The following is a 15,009-nucleotide window of genomic DNA, read 5'->3' as shown; positions in this document are numbered from 1 at the left end:
TCCTGGCATGCTCTTCTACACTCCTTATTGAACCAGTGTTGGTCCCTTGGCATGATGGTAATGGTAGAGTGAGGGACATGCTGGGCCATGAGGTTACAGATTGTGGTGGAATACAATTCTGCTGCTGATGGCCCACAGCGCCTCATGAATGCCCAGTTTAGAGCTGCTAGATCTGTTCTGAATCTATCCCATTTAGCACGGTGGTAGTGTTGCACGACACGATGGAGGGTGTCCTCAGTCTGAAGACGGGACTTCGTCTCCACTGCTACCAATGGACAGATGCATCTGCGACAGGTAGATTGGTGAGGACGAGGTCAAGTAGGTTGTTCCCTCGTGTTGGTGTTCTCACCAACTGTCGCAGACCCAGACTGGCAGTTATGTCCTTCAGGACTCGGCCAGCTCGGTCAGTAGTGGTGCTACCGAGTCACTTTTGGTGGTGGACTTGAAGTCTCCCACCCAGAGTACATTCTGTGCCCTAGCTCAGTGCTTCTTCCAAGTGGTGTGCAACATGGAGTACTGATTCGTCAGCTGAGGGAGGTGGTAATCACAGGAGGTTTCATGGGGTCTGGAGTCAATGTTGAGGACTCCCAGGGCTACTCCTTCCTGACTATACCACTGTGCTGCCACCCCTGGTGGGTCTGTCCTGCCGGTGGGAGGAGTTTGGGACATTAGCTGAAAGATATGATTCTGTGAGTATGACTGTCAGGCTGTTGCTTGACTAGTCTGTGGGACAGCTCTCCCAATTTTGGCACAGGTCCCCAGATGGTAGCTGGTGCCGAGGTTGATGCCGGGTGGTCCGTCCGGTTTCATTCTTTTTATTGTTTTTCGTACAACTGAGTGGCTTGCTAGGCCATTTCAGAGGGCAGTTGAGAGTCAACCACTTTGTTGTGGGTCTGGAGTCACATACAGGCGAGACCAGGTAAGGGCGGTTGATTTAAAGGACATCAGTGAACCAGATGGGTTTTTATGACAATCCGATAGGTTCATGGTTAACATTACTGATGCTAGTAATTATTCCAGATTTATTTAATTAACTGAATTTAAATTCCCCAGCTGCCGTGGTATGATTTGAACTAACGTCTCTGGATCATTAGCCCAGGCCTCTGGATTACTAGCCCAGTGACATTACCACTATGCTACCATTCCCGTGACCTAATCCAGTGCACAGCCCAGTTTCCACACTACCCACTAAGTTTTTTAACATCTTGGCTGTTATACCAGACGCTTAATGCTACGGTCTGTTGTTTTTTTTTTAACGTCTAGCTGATTATTGTGAATGATTGATTTTATTGCTTACAGAACAGCCAGTAATGTTCCTGTAACTGTTATTTCCTGACACCGTAATTAAGAACAAGAAAATTTATAATTAAGTTAATACATTACTTTTTAGAAAAAAAGATAGATAGCTTTTGATCAGTTACAGTTCTCAAATACCTGCCACGGTTTTAGGGCTGATATTTGTCCAAAGAAAAAGCAGTCTGACTGTCTCCTGCAAGCATGCAGATTCTAAATGGTCTCAAACTCAAACCTTTAAAAGGATACTTAATATGTGCAATATTGATCTTGTGTTTGTGCCACTAGCATTGTGAGAGTCAAACCAGATCAGCTGAGCAATTGCTTGTTCCCATTAACACTGGTGACAAACCTATCTACAGTTCAAACAATGTATTAATGCTATTAGTTTTCACTGTCCCATTGATTTTTGTGGTATTTGTGAAGAAACTGCAAATCGTACAATATGCATTGATATAACAGCGTATCACATCAACATCTCAAAAGCACTTGGACACAAGGAAGTGCTTCTGAATTTGATCTGTAAGTTGCACTTTTGTACATGTATGTCCTCTAAATTTAGGGATTGAAACTTAAAGAATTTGTACTAAAAATAACCAGCAGTAAAGTAGGGATGTGATGTACACCAAATACGTCCTTGTGTGCAGCTCTTCAGAAGTGCTGCAACTGATAATGTACCATTTTGATTTAGTTTACAAAAAGCCTGAGTGGTAGTAGAGTGAAGCATTTTTATTTTTCTCCAATCTTCCTCCCCTCAACAGGGAAATTCCTTGGCCTGTTGCATTGTTCCACGGAAGCTCAATGTAAACTCGAGGAACAGCACCTCATCTTCCGATTAGGCACTTTACAGCCTTCCGGACTCAATATTGAGTTCAACAATTTCAGATCATAACCTCGGCCCCTATTACATTTTTACTTATATTTTTTTATCCACACCTTTGTTTTGGCCCCCCCCCCCTTTCCTTTTTCCCTCTCTCCCACATGGCAGCTGTCTCCCACTCTGCCAGCACATTTCACACCTAACCTAGAGCCGTCTTTTGTCTCCACTAGTCCTATCACCATCTCGCCTCGTTTTGAATACCTCTTAATGTCTCTTCTCTTTTGTTCTCTCCCAGCCTGGCCTCTTAATCTATTTCATTCCCTGTGCCTCTTTAGTCTTGATAAAGGGTTTTGACCCGAAACGTTGACTCTAATTTCTCTCCACGGATGTTGCCTGGCCTGCTGAGTTTTTCCAGCATTTTCTGTTGTTATTTTGGATTTCCAGCATCTGCAGTATTTTGCTATCTGACGATAATTTGTACTGTTTTACTTTTCATAATTTGCGCCATTTTTAACACTGTTCAGTGACAGTAATGCAAAACTTGTGCTGTAGGTTCCATTTTGGTAAAATGAGAGATGCCTTCCTCAGAATGAAGGTTGGGTAAACCTTTGTCTGCAGGCCTTACTGTAGAAAATCTTGAAGAATCCGCAATAGATCATTAACTGTAGAATATATGACTGCACACCAGAAAACGGAAGAACAAAATGGAGAATAGCTGAAGACGCCTTCATTATGTTTTTTGTACATATTGCATTTAACTTTTGAATGCAAGTAAAGTGAGCATTTATTTGTTTTGACAAATGTACCTTTTGGAAATAATTCAGAAAGCCCAAAAGGTTTTCACTTTTTTCATTTACACAGATGTTGTGAACAAATAGCACCACACATGATCCCTGATTTTTTTTAATTGAGATGAAAAGTGATGCTATAGGTTGATCTTGTGAGCTTTCACGACTTGAATTAAGTACAGTTCCTGGTGGCTACAGGTGCACAGCACAGACTTACCCATGATCTGATACAGGAAACTCTCCGGTATCTGGCACCGACGGGACCGGGAGTGCCGGTTGATTAAACATTCCGGATGACGGAGAGGGTTATCTACCGAGGCTATTTTTAACAAACAAAGAGTCAGACTCCTGTTATTGAGGTGTTCGGACTTCCGACGGCGCCAAGAAGCCGAGTAGTGGCAGTTTGGAGAACTACCCCCACTGACTAACTCAGCCACCGCGGGAGACTCGGACTCGGCAACATTTCCGGTTATTGAGGTGTTTTCAGAGTATTAATTTTGCCGGTTAATAGAGAATTCCGGATATTTAGGTGCCGTTTAAACGAGAATTTCCTGTACTAAACTGACTATTTCACTCTGCCAGGCTTTAAGGAAGACCTGTGTGGGAAATGGAAATGCTCTCATAAAATGCCTGTAACAGATCTTTATACTGGAGTTGAAACTAAAGACACATTGTGTAGAGCAGTGGTTCTCAAACTGGGGCCTGTAGAGACTTTCCAGGGGGTCCGCAAAAAAAACCCCAATTGGTGATGGAGAGCGAGCCGATGCGGAACGGCTGGGTGCTGCTGAATGGGGCAGTGAATGCTTACCATGGCGGCAGCAGTGCACTGCAGGAAGAAGAGGAGAAGGTGGGTGGGAAAAAGATTGCAGGGCAGCAGCGGCCACAATGCCACTGCCAGCAACAGGAGTCGGAGGTGGAAAAGCGCAGGGCCAGCTGCTCGTAGAGGAACTGACCATCTGTAAATAAAGATCATGTCCTGGCTACCCGCGACTGCAGCAGCGTTGGGATATGGCCCAAAAAAACAGGCCCTGTAAGTTGGACATACGTTACATTAGATCTGTCTGTCTACGGTCAAGGGCTGGCCACGGAGCAAATCTGACATCATAATCTGGGCAGCGCTTGAATACACTGAATAACCAATGCATTTGTAGTTTAAAAAAATCAATGCTTTAAAATCACTCATTTTATTCATACATGCTTAACAAATTCCTGCTTTGTAAATGTTACTATAGCTATATTGCAATTTATCATCAGAAGATCCTGGAACAGTATCATTACAAGGGGGTAATAATTTAGATGGGGGGTCCGTGATTACTAATCCATTTGAGAAGGGGTCGAACATACGAACAATGACAGGCAGGTAAAGACCCACTGGTCCATTGAGCCTGTCTCACACACTTGTGATACCTTGTGTATCACAAAATATACACTCCACCCCACCCGAAACCATGTGATCTCCTGGGAGAGGCAAAAAATCGGATAAAAAGCCCAGGCCAATTTGGGGGAAAAAATCTGGGAAATTCCTCTCACCCATCTGGGTGAACAAAAGTAGTCCAGGAGATCGCTCTGGCCCTGAATTCCCTGCAGTGCCTACCTTTTGTAAGAGGTGATCTCCGCCCCGGCCAGAAACAGGTCCAGCTCTCGCTTGAAGGAATTCAGCAAATCCGCATCCACTGCACGAGGCAGCTGCCTGTTCGAGGTCCACTGTTCTCTTGGGGGGGGGGGGGGGGGAAGAAGTACAGGTAGACTACCTTTTATCCGAACTTCCGAAAACCGAAATCCTCTAAAAACCGAAGGTTTTTTCGTTCAGCGTAAGTCGTGCGCACGACATGACCAGAGTGGCGCACGACTTGCGCTGAGCAGAGGGTCAGCATAAGTCGTGCGCACGACCCCGACCCCCGCCGCCGACCCCGACTCCCGCCGACCCACCCCCGACAAATTTCCCAGTCTTATAAAATACCTTCCGAAATTTTCCGAAAACCGAAACACGGCTGGTCCCGAGGTTTTCGGATAAAGGATAGTCTACCTGTATCACCTCACACCTAACCTAGATCTAGTCTTATACAAATTAAATTAGGTCCTCCCTAACCTATTTAATTGGAACAAACTGTCAACTGGGACACAATCTATTCCCTTCATTATCTTAAACCTCAATCAGATCACCTCTAAGTCTATGCTTCTCTAAAGTGTAGAGTCGCAACTCTTTTAGCCTATCTTGAAGACTTAGATGCTTTAAACTTGGAATTAGTCTAGTGACCCTCCTCTGCATCCTCTCAAGCCTCAATATCACCCACAACCACATCCTTCAACCAAAACAGTTTGAGAACCACTGGTGTAGAGTAGGTGGCTAATGGCTGAGACTGTTGTGTCTGAAATAAGCAAGTCATATATTCCATAGTTCTGCCATCCTTCACCTCAATGAGCACAAGATTTCCCTAGATGAAAATTTAAATTAGTGACCAGAGCCTATAAATTTTTTGCCAGTTTATATTCAAACTTTTTTTTTTAACGTGTTGAGTTTCTGGGTCTGTGCCAATTAACCCTTTCACTCAAGTTCCAAAAGATTCGATTTGACCCATATTGGTGACGGTGATTATACTTTATTCAGTGTAAGCAAGATTTGATACATTGCAGTATCTGAGCAGTAGTTAACAAGGTGCCCTGGGTAGAAATGTTGCAATCTCCATGAGTCCACCCCTGTCGGTCTTGGCTTCTCGTCTGCCTGATGAGACACGTGTGGTTCCTCCTCCAGCCCCTCCCTTCATGGCCCGTCTGTTGGATGGCCCCAAGCTTTCAGCCGACTACCTCCACAGTCCTTGTTTCTAAGAGACCCCCTTCTTCGCAGCAAAGTCTATGGTGACCAGTTAACCCAATCATGGACTTGCACCTGAATTTCACTACCCAATTACAGGGATGCCATGTACTTGCTGATCCCGCCTGTCTAGGCCAGGCCATCACCCCCATGAACCCCTCCTTCTGACACCATCTGTGTTTCACTCCTTAACAATGTCTAATTCAAACAAGACATGAAGTCCTTGTCCTTCATTTATCGTGCCTGGGAAGTGAACAATTATGATTTTGTTATGGCTTCGCTATGACTTCGCTTTTGTTCCTTATCAGGGTCTCTGGAATCTTGCCAAGCTGGCCTTGTTGTTTTACAGGCAGCTATTTTATGAGAAAATGCTGAAATGGCCTTTTAAAATTTTGTGCAAGATGGAGCCATGAGCCTTTAATTTTCCTCCCATCTTACCTCCTAAACCAGGGCCGCCCAGGACATTTCGCATTAGGTTTACAAGTATGATTATAAGTGCAACAATTACATAATGAAATCTTTAATCTGCAATTAATAGTATGAATTGATTATATTTCAGGTTAGTTAGTAAGTGAATGTGAAGTGGAGACTTTCCCAGTATTCTCTCAGAAGTTTGTGACCCAGAATGAGAATAAACTTGGTCGGTCATCATACTGGCAATTGGCATTTCAAAACCGAATTGTTGAGCGCGCTCTTCTGTCAGTTTCCAAAGCTCTCTGCCCAATGGACTTCCTGTACATAGTCTTGGCTTTCTTCATGTGGTTTTCTTCCCAACTGACACTTATCAGTTGGGGCTTTTTGTAATGGGGCTGAGAATGTTGAGTTAAGATTATAAAGGCTAATGGTATGTTAGTGATTTGTTTCCACTGGCCAGTGAGATGGTAATGCCAGGACACAAACTTGCGATCATGCAAAGAATTAAATGGAAAGTTAGTAACAAAATTCTTTAGAGGATGATTAGACTGTAGAATTCTCTGCTACAAACTGTCATTGAAGCAGAGACCAAAAATCGTTTTTAAAAAAGTATTTGTCGAGTTGTTTAAAAAAAAAGCAGAGTAGTAAAGGGGATAGGCGGCTCACCTAGAAAAACATTGCCACAAATTTCATGGGCCAAATGGTTTGTTTCTATGTTACATTATTCCGATCATTCTATTGAGCTCATTTAAAAAGAGGTGAAGAATATAATTTTAGAAAATTTAAGCCTTCAATTCAATATAGGTTATGCTTCAAGTATCGGAATTTTAAAAGCATGGTCTAGTGATACTAGAAGGGAAGTAATTGAAGTGCTAATACAGTATGTAGCCGTTAGAGATCTGCCATACAGTTATTGCACAGTTGCAGGCAGAGTGCTAGATCATCATTAGTTACATGTGGCTGCTTTTCCATTTTGGACTCATTTACTGATGTTTCCTCTTTGCAAAATAGTACATGCAGAACAATATTCTAGTAAGTGTAGTACTGCACTGGGGATCTAGCTTTCTTTTGTAAGAGCATTTCATTGTTTACTTGAACTAAGATGTTTTTTTTTTTAAAAAGAGCACAATAGGCTCAGGTATGAAGTCATAGGGCCCGATTTTGTGGATTGTGTGGGAAATGGTCGGATTCCCCGAATGTGGGGTTCTGACACACACAAAAAAGTCAGCCAGCTGCACGCAATTTTCCCTCGTGGCCAATTAATTTCCAGCGTGTGGACAGCCTTGCTAATTGTCCATTTCTAGTCAGAAAGTCCCGCAGTATGATGTCGTCATTCGTGGTGCTTGCAAGGTCCACAGCAAGCATTGCTTCCTCTGTTGGCTTCCAAACGAACCATACAGGATGGCAGAGGAGCCTGCAGCAGCTGTGGCCAGTGCCAGACCCCGAGCTGCCTCCAAATTCGACGAAGCTTCACTGCAGGCATTATTGGATGGGGTTAGGGCCCACAGGGAGGTCCTCGTCCCTAGGTCAGGCAGGAAGAGGCCTCCCACTGAGACCAAGGCTGCATGGATGCAGGTGTAGCAGATGTCAACTCTAATGTGCATGTAACCTTGGCATCACATCTCTAACTCCTTCCTCTACTCCCCCACAGGACCATCCAGAGCCCCCGTCCCCACTGTGGAGGAGGAAGAGGCTGTGCAGCCAGGCTCCTCAGAGGAAGCTGCAACCTCTGAGGGTGCAGCGTCAGCAGAAGTAAGCGCACCCAGCACCAGCGCAGACACTCACACCTCAGGGGGACCTTCGGGACATAGAGTAGTGTTGTCACCTGGTGTTTCACAGCTCACAAGTGAGCCTCAGCAGATTCTGGAGACGGGGACAGCAGTGGAGAGTCCTCGTCGGAGGGCGCAGGACTCTGCCAGCTCAGCTGCGCTGCATGTCGATCCTCTGCCTCTGGGTCCATCCGCAAGAGAAGAGGTGATGGATCGCCATGCACAGATGCAGGAGTCTCTGGCAGGTTTTGTCTCCAGGGTCACTGCGAGTGTGGAGCGAATGGAGGAGTCCATAGCGACCATGAGCAGAGCCTTTGTGGAGTCATTGGCGCATGAACGCATCACCATGGAAAGGTTGGCAACCTCCATGGAGGAGATAACTCGCCAGGGTACGGAAAACATGGTGAGTGCTCATAAGAGAATGACATCTCTTGAGGAGCGTTGGCCATCTATTGAACAGAGAAAGCAGACCTTCATGGAAGTCCTTCTGAGTAGGACTGCCAGTGCAGAAACGGGTCCCCATTGCCCCCTAAAGCGCAGCAAGGTGCTCTCAAGCCACTTCCAAGCGCTGGCCCCTTCTGGCCTGTGCAGCTTCAGGTGAGTGAGCAGCAGCCTGGTGCTCATCCTGCTGTTCCTGGTTCTGCTGCTGCCACCTCTGCTGCTGGAGATCCTCTAATGGCAAGAAGGGAAGGAAAAAAATGCATCCCATGCTTCTCGTAGATGCCTCTGCTGAGTGAGGGTGGCGAGAGGGGCTTCCCAGGAGATCACATTGGAAAAGTGTATGAGGCTCCAACCTTCCACAGCTGTGCCTAAGCCTTGAAGAAGTAGCCCCAAGCCTGCAGCAACAAGGTCCTTCACCATACAAATGCTCCCCGTTTAAATTGCAAGCAAGCCGGCAAGCTTCATGCCAGGTTTCATCAGCGGGGTTCCCCGCAGGCGTGTTTAGCGTGGGGAACCCCACCAAATCGCATCGGCCCCTGAAAATGGGTTTAAAGATGGTAATAATTGCTGATTTAGTGTTCCGACAGCCAGTTCCCACCAGCGGCGGGCGGGACTGATTCGGGTCGCGGAGAAACGGTGGTCCGAAAGTCGGGCGGGGAATCAGGCGGGTGAGGGGTGGTCGCGACCCCCTATTTCTGTGATTTTCGGCCCCTGCCTGCCTGAAAACCCGCCTGACGGCTGGCAGAAAATCGGGGCCATAGATTCTTTTGTGGAAATGTTGCAAAAGGTTCCTGCTTGTAGTCAATAATGGGGAGAAAACTCCCTTTGTAAACCGAGGGAAGTTTGGTTTTCTCTTCAGCTATTGCTGCACCACTCAGTCGCCACATCATTCAAGCATCCGTCCATATGTTTTACTCTAACAATAGTGTATTGTGAACATAAAAAGTAGTAACTTATACATTTGGTAATTATTTCTGAAACTTTTTATTTAAGTACATTTTACAAAATTGGTACCATCTGTTTAATTAGCATAATGGTTTTCTTAATTAGATTTGAAGCTTTAATGGATCAATGATTGCACAACCAGAAAAACATGTGTATGTAATATTGGCCATTAGCAATCATTAAAAATTTTTTTTTTTTTTTTTTTCATAATACAGTAAACTCTTTCTTATCCGGCACCTATGGGGCCAGGACGGTGCCGGTTGATGAAAAATTCTGGATAACCGAGAGGTATACCTACCAAGGCAATTTTTAACACAAACAAAAAATAAATCAAGAAATGTACTGTATAATTGGGTACTTGCCTACAGAATGTTCTGTTAAATGTATGGTAGAATTGGCAAGATTACCGGTTATTGAGGTGTTGTTTTGTACTGAGCTATATCTATTTTGCCGGCTATTAAAGTATTCCAGATGATTAAAGTGCCGTTTAAACAAGAGGTTACTGTACTATAATCCCAGTAGATTCTAGACCTGTTTTTGTTTTCCTGTTCCAATTTGATGACTTAAAATATTTTAAACTTTGTCTTTATACCCTTTCTCGGTTTTTGTCCCAGCCGTCACCACCCCCATAGATTTTTTTTTTTTTTTTTTTTTTTTTTTATAAAGAGGAGCATTGAGAAATGTTGTTCGAGTTGTGTCAATACCTGCCATTTGCATGCGGGGGTTCTTCCTGTGATTACAAGTTAAGTGGTTGCACTCCTGTTCATTGCAGTGAAAGCTGGCACATGCAGTCAGGGTAGTTTCACACGAACTGCTGATCAGCTTTAACCTTATGAAGGCTGCAAGAATATTGATGCACCATGGAGGAAAAAAAATGCCCTGACTTTTGATTTCCTTGCGAATGTTTCATGAATATGTGCTGTAAACTGTCACACTCGGAGTTTTTTCACCGATCCGAAGAAATGCGAAACGGGTTACTTTAATTTAGGACATAAACAAAAGATCTTACATACTCATCATCAGTGTGTGATTTTCACTTTTATATCGTTTTAAAACATGTATGCATTGTAATGTTCACTTTGATACAGATTAAAGTGCTCATCAACTGCAATTAAAACATTTCACTGTGGTTGGCCATTGCCTTCACAGGCAATGAAAATGTAACTAACAGCAAGCTAATGATGTGAAATATTCATGTGTTGTGTAATTTCTGTTCTTTATGTACCTCGTTCATTATTGTGGTTTCATAGAAAATCATTAAAGCACTGATAGAAAACCCATCTGGTACTGGTAAATGAAGTTAAAATGATTTGAGAAAGTTCAGCCTTACAAATTCAGGTCTGCCGTAAATAATTGCTGTGGTTCAGTGGCGTCAGCCATTCCCACAAGCAGTCTGTTAACTCACTGCACAATGGCCAGTAATTTGCGATCAGCAGCAATGCAACTGAGATCTGACCTCGAAAACAAGCTGCCCACAGAGAGCTCACAATCTCTGAAAACTTGAAGTTTGTCGACGTGTAATTGATTGGAGCGCTGTCAATAGGGGATTCCTAGTGCGATGCAGCCGCGTGATGTCCTCAAGCTGGCTAAGCAGCCAATCACATTGAAGAATTTTCACAGACAGCAAACCAGGAAATGGAGAACACTGATTATCTGCACTTTTAAAAAATGTTAGAGAGCAAAATAAAGATGGGTCATACACATAGGGTTATGGTAGAAGCTGAAATAGGAACAAATTTAAATCTAGTAATTTTTATCATCATGGAGAAATTTTCCATTCCACAAACATAAATTAGTTTTTCGGGGCCAGAGTGGTTGTTTAGTAGTCGATATGCTGTTAAAACCCCCAGTTATACCTATTCCAGCAAGGCTTAACATTTAATGGGGTATTTAACTGCGATATTGGCGTGGAAAAGCTCAAGGTTTTTGTCAGTTCAACTGATTTCACTGATTGTTGGCTATGGGAGGGGGTCCATCGTGCATCCTGTGTTGGAGCAGTGAATGACTGATTGCAACTTCAGCATTGCCACGTTTTGCTAAATGCTGAAGTTACGGTCCACTTCAGAGGGGTAATGACTACGAACGCTGATAGTTCACGGTCATTACCCACCACAAAGTCTGGGCAGTTACTTGTACGCCAGCGTAACCCAAGAGGCATAACAATATGACTCCTTTGTGACTTGAACCAGATATTCGTGTCTTTAAAATGTGTACGGCTTCCGTCTCTCCACAGGCAAACCAACCAAATAAAGCCAACAAATCGATAAGTTGCTTTTCACAGTAAGCTGAACAAACACAATGGCAGTTATGATCGGACTCACTTAATTCAAACATTTCAACTTGACTTCACGTAATGATACAAAATAAAGAACACGTCATCAATGGGTCATCTCTCTTAACTTGAACAAGATAATGTCTAACTGTTCCCCTAGCATTTCTGACCTCTTGGTTGCAACAAAAACCCTCGCAGTTTTTACTTTCAAAACCTGACTGCATACGCAGCACGCAGTATCTTTGTTCACACCCATTTTATTTTTGGCTGTGAACAATGTTCCCTCTAATTTTTTTTGTCCCGCACGGCCCCTTTAGCGGGTTGCGCAGGCCATTCAAAATTCTGCACATGCGCATTTTTTCTGTTTAAAAGCCGTCTCACCCGCTGCGCAGGGTGCAGCGCGGCCAAGCAGCTTAAAGGGAACATTGGTGTGAAGTGTTTGCAATTGCTGAAATAAGCTGACATTATTTACAGTCTGCGGGAACAGCATCACAGTTAGTTCATTAGCATCTTTATCTACTTATTGGCTCAGCCTTTAGGAAAAAACTTGTCTGGATGTGCTATGCTTTTAATAACCCAACATCAAATGTAATTCATTTTTTCCCCCAATCTTGTCTGGAAAAATGACCAAGAAATCCTGAAAGGTGACAGTTTACATTTCAGTCTGCTCCAAATGGTTGAAGACTTTGTACCTCAAAGTATTTTCAAAAGTTAGAAGAGTTCAATGAAAATGGTGGAAGAAATAAAAAAATGAAAATCAAGTTGAAGACAAAAGACTTGCAGATTATTCTACAGTTCATTGTCATATAATGACTGATGTGATAGGGGGAAATTTCAAGTGTCTGCTGGAAATGTTTAAGTTATAATGTAAGGAATTTCTTTGGCAAATATTTTTATTATCTCTATAAATGTTTTGTGAAATTGGCTGTTTTGGAAGTAATCATTTGATAGGGTAGATACAAATTATCTCCTCTGGTGCGGAGTCCAAAATAATGGAGCATAATTTTAAAATTGGAACTAGGTGATTTAGAATTGAAATTAGGCAGCACTTTTCCATATGAAAATGACGGGCAGCAAAAGACCATCAAGCCTGTTGCACACTTGTGATGCATGCAGCATCATGACTACGCTCTTGCTACCTCCCAGGAGCCATGTAATCTCATGGGAGAGGCAAAAAAATACAGAAAAAGAAACCCAGGGCCAGAAAGGGGAAAACAATCTGGAAAAATTCCTCTCCAACCCCCTCAGGCGATTGAAACTCAATCAAGGTTGACCCTCGGCTAAGAACCAGTCCCAGCACCCATTTGAAGGCGGGCAGAGAGTCAGGATAAGCCAGCAACCTATTCCAAAGGTTCACGACTCTCTGGGAAAAGAACTGCCTAACATCTAGCATATTCCTCCAGTCGTGGAAATCGGGAACTCTCTTTCCCCCATAAGGCTGTGGATGCTGGGTCAGTTGAAATTTTCCAGACAGATTGATAAATTATTGTTCGGAAAGGGCATTAAGGGATATAGAGCAAAAGCGGGTAAGTGGAGTTGAGACACAGATTAGACATGAATTAATTGAAGCAGAACAGGCTTGAGGGGATAAATGGCCTACTCTTGTGTTCCTGTGCCTGTTGAAATTTCATTTTTATTCTTCTAATCCTTTTAAATGTCCCAAGAGCTAGAAGTTTCAAACCTGCCATGTGCATATTTTCTTGAGAATCCAATTAACAATGGTTCATCCTCTGAACTAGAAACATCTTTTAATGTATCCTGAGCAAACTTCAAAAGGGACAAACACTTAATCACTTCTTTTGAAATGAGATGCTGTGTTCTGTCTCAAAGTTTGTTTGAATCTTTATTTATCATGACCACTACTGCATTGGCAGTAAGGAGCACACCAGAGCCTTGCTTATTTAAAAAAGAAAAGCACTATTGAGAGTTGGACTGAAAAACAAACCTGGGGAATGGGACTTGAGGTCATTCAAAACTCGGCTGCCTGTGTCCTAACCCGCACCAAGTCCCATTCGCCCATCACCCCTGTGCTCGCTGACCTACATTGGCTCCCAGTTAAGCAGCGCCTTTATTTCAAAATTCTCATCCTTGTTTTCAAATCCCTCTATGGCCTCGCACCTTCCTATCTCTGTAATCTCCTTCAGCATCACAAACCCCCCCCCCCCGCCCCGCCCCCCCCCCGAGATATCTGCGCTCCTCTAATTCTGGCCTCTTGAGCATCCCTGATTATAATTGCTCAACCTTTGGTGGTCGTGCCTTCTGTTGCCTAGGCCCTAAGATCTGGAATTCCCTCCCTTAACCTCTCCGCTTCTCTACCTCTTTTCTCCTTTTAAGACGCTCCTTTAAAACCTACCTCTTTGACCAAGCTTTTGCTTACCTGCCCTAATTTATCCTTATGTGGATTGGTATCAAATTTGTTGTCTTAAAATAATCCTGTGCAGCGCCTTGGGACGTTTTACTACGTTAAAGGCGCTATATAAATACAAGTTGTTGTAAAAACCCACTGGGGCTCTCGGCCTTGGACTTGATACTTTCCCCTAGAGTTGTAAATTGGTTAGCTGAAGGGAGATCCCAGAATCTGACCAATGCATCCGCAACATTTTTTCAGCCCAGCATATATTAGTACATATATATCTAGTCTAGTACATGCAGCTTTTGCTTTGGTACATATTAACTGGTCATTTATTGCTTTGTCATTTGCGATGTTACTGTGCACAAAGGTGCTATATAAATGCAAGCTTTTTCTTTCTGAAGGTGCAGGGCAATCTTAATGATGTGTGCTTCTGAGTTGAAGCCTGAAACTGACCAGTACATTCTAATTTTCAAATTTATTTTTATTTAACAAATTAGATCTTATGACCTTAAAAGGGACACAGGTCTACCCTACCTGTACAATAATGCATCGTACATTAAATTGTATCTTTTCTGTCCTTTATAAAGTTACGTATCATCTTATTTTACAGTCTGTATACATAGCCCTTTAGGCTACAGTCAAATTGTTAAACAAACAAGGCACTAATGATGATTGACCATTCCGTCTGGTTCAATATTGGAGTCTGAAGGCGTAGACCTGTCAGTCTAGGCTGCGATTCTTGCTGTTCAGTTCCAGACAATCCAGGTCCTGATTGGACAAGGATTTAGGAGGCTTGCCAGTGCTCGGTGTTGGGTTTAGTTGGTTAAACTTTAGGTATTGCCATTATCTTCTCTCCACACCACGAACTTCGTTCCCTAGCTACCAACTCCATCCATCTTCGTAGCAAATATTTGAGGCTGAACCAGACTCTTCGCAACCTTGGTGTTGTATTTGATTCAGAGATGAGCTTACGACCATACATCCACTCCATCACTAAGACCGCCTACTTCCACCTCCGTAACCATCCGACTCTTCCCCTGCCTCAGTTCGTCTGTTGCTGAAACTATCGTCCATGCCTTTGTTACCTCTAGACTTGACTATT

At 43.5% G+C, this 15,009-nt stretch overlaps 1 protein-coding gene across 14 annotated transcripts in view; it reads left to right on the top strand.

Annotated features, from left to right (window-relative positions):
- The window catches only part of LOC147122354 (heparan sulfate 2-O-sulfotransferase 1), a 299,256-nt gene that overhangs the window by 216,975 nt on the left and 67,272 nt on the right, over positions 1-15,009 (top strand). For 7 of the 14 annotated variants that reach the window (XM_085983425.1, XM_085983418.1, XM_085983422.1 and 4 more), the window contains 2 exons: positions 7,779-7,879; positions 9,498-9,570. The exons of 4 other annotated variants lie outside the window; for them this stretch is intronic. The gene's annotated coding sequence lies outside the window, so the exon portion shown is untranslated. The remainder of the gene's footprint in view (positions 1-7,778; positions 7,880-9,497; positions 9,571-15,009) is intronic. 3 more of the 14 variants (XM_085983428.1, XM_085983427.1, XM_085983426.1) reach the window with 1 other exon arrangement.

Source organism: Somniosus microcephalus, chromosome 3, assembly GCF_052327205.1.
Source record: "Somniosus microcephalus isolate GS21.2 chromosome 3, FLI_Smic_1.0, whole genome shotgun sequence".
Lineage (NCBI taxonomy): Eukaryota > Metazoa > Chordata > Chondrichthyes > Squaliformes > Somniosidae > Somniosus > Somniosus microcephalus.
Note: the sequence above shows the minus strand (reverse complement) of the source record. Positions and strands in the feature narration are given on the sequence as shown.